Source organism: Culex quinquefasciatus, chromosome 2, assembly GCF_015732765.1.
Source record: "Culex quinquefasciatus strain JHB chromosome 2, VPISU_Cqui_1.0_pri_paternal, whole genome shotgun sequence".
Classification (NCBI taxonomy): domain Eukaryota; kingdom Metazoa; phylum Arthropoda; class Insecta; order Diptera; family Culicidae; genus Culex; species Culex quinquefasciatus.
In genome coordinates this window covers 119,313,740-119,315,938 of record NC_051862.1, presented here as the reverse complement: position 1 = coordinate 119,315,938, position 2,199 = coordinate 119,313,740, and positions in this window count along the sequence as shown.

The window sequence follows — 2,199 nt, the reverse complement described above, 5'->3', positions numbered from 1 at the left end:
CGATAAATTTATGCTCACATTCTCTCTTCCGCAGCTGCTCGACAGTGTTGCCAGATCCTGTCCAGTTCCAGCGTAATATGTTAAACTCAAAACTATCTTAAATTGTTCTAATAAACGATAGGATCCATCCATTACAACCCGTTTACAACGCTACCTCACTTCAACGCAACCAAGAAGTCTCTAACAAAAACTTCTAATTCAAAACGATCAATCGCCAAACCGGTCTCACTTCTCTACGGCAAGCCAAACTGGCACCCGTGCTCGCCACCATACAAAGCATAAACAGAGTTTGCGTGTTTTGATGCTGCATTCTCTTTGTTCACGCTCGCTCGCTCTCTCCCTCTCGCCGCTCTCCACTATCTTCCTACTAGCACTGTCAACGCGTTTGACCGGTAAACGATAAGTTCAAAAACGCCCAAATTTATTATCGTGCCATTTGTGACCGAAGTATCGTTTGGAACTCTTCTGTCAGGCTAGTAAAAATTGTACGGAGTTGAACTAACGAAAGTAGTTTGTCAAGCCGTTCGACACCAAGTAAAGTGGTAGTTAATTGAATTAAGGTGACTAAAACCGAAAAGTGGTCATTCGTTTGGAGGCGCGTGTTTATGTTTACGCTGTGGACAGTTGAGAGAGGGCGTTCGGCGCGGAAGTGTGAGTGTGATTGAGTTGTGCTGGAACCAGTTGGCGGAATCTGGAAAAGGACACGATGGAAGCGGACTTGAAGCTTGAAGTCAATGGGTTGTTGGGAGGTTAATGCAAATATTTTTTGAAGTTTATGTCCCTCGACTCTGACCAAAGTCGATTTCATGATGGCCAGAATGGATCAAGGAACAACAGCATGTCCGTCAATTGACATATCTTTCAATTTCATGAAGTTTGATGATGGGGTTTCTCTCATATTCCAGAAATGTCCCCAAGGGTCCACCGGTAACCGGCTCCAGATTGGCCAGAATGGGTCAGCGATCAATGGCATGACCGTAGATTGACATATCTTTCAATTCCATGTAGTTTGATATGCCGGATGATAGGGTTTCTCTCATATTCCGGAAGTGTCCCCAAGGGGCCACCGGTAACCGGTTCCAGATTGGCCAGGATGGCTCAGTGAACAACGGCATTACCAAAGATGGACATATCTTTCAATTTCATGGAGTTTGATGTGCAACATGATGGGTTTTCACCAAAAAGGTCAAGTTGGCCGTTTATCGGATACCCAGGAACCGGTTCCAGGTTACCCGGAAGTGGCAACTAACACTCCAGTGTGATTCAGGCAATCGTGTATTATGTTTTTAGTATGTTTTATTGATCAATTTCAACTATCATGAGAGTTTTAGTATCACATATATATGAAAAACAGTAAAACATGAACTTTTCGGATGTCCCGGATTTCCGGAACCGGTATGTCACCTGGCCCTGATATTAATATTTGTGGTCAAAGTACAGGTAAATACCTGTCGAATGCAACCCGGAGCATCCTAATTGGTTGAAATTTGCCGGAGATACAGGTCGTCAAAGTTGGAGTCAAAAAAAAGGTCCTTTTTCGGTTGTAGCCGATTCCTGGTGGCCACAGTGACCAAATCCGGTTGTCCAGGTCGGTTTCGGAAAGGGGACGTTCTAAGCTTTCATTTGTGACCAAAAGAACCGGAATCGGTCAAAAACTGGATTTTTGACGATTTTTTAAAGTTTGGGGTCGCAAAGGATGTTGTTTTTTTAATACCAAGGGAAGGTTAAGAGCTATAAACATTCTTTGATACTGCAACAAACGCAACGTTGAAAGGCAGAACGTTGCGCCGTCATCATCGTCTGCTTGACATTGGACATTTAACATTGTCGGGCTAGCAAATCTTTGAAAAATCGAACTAATCCAACGTTTTGTTCGCCACTGAGTCATGTTTTTAGCTTAAGAGTAACGGTATATAGAATAGTTCAAAACGGCTTACAACTTTTAAAGAAACCAAAATCTCTTGAACCCTATCTTTTGATTTGCATGAAGATCTATTGTCTGTTGTGCAACAATCACTATCAAAAACTACTTTTATCTAAACGCTCGTTTTCAGCCAGTAAGCTAATAATTCCCCTTCCCTAGTTTTAAGAAAATAATTAACTGTTAGGAAACAGTCTGTTCAAAACGAAGATAAATAAATAAATTAAAATAGTTCTAGTTGATAGTTTTGTGATATTATGCAAAAAAACATAATTTTC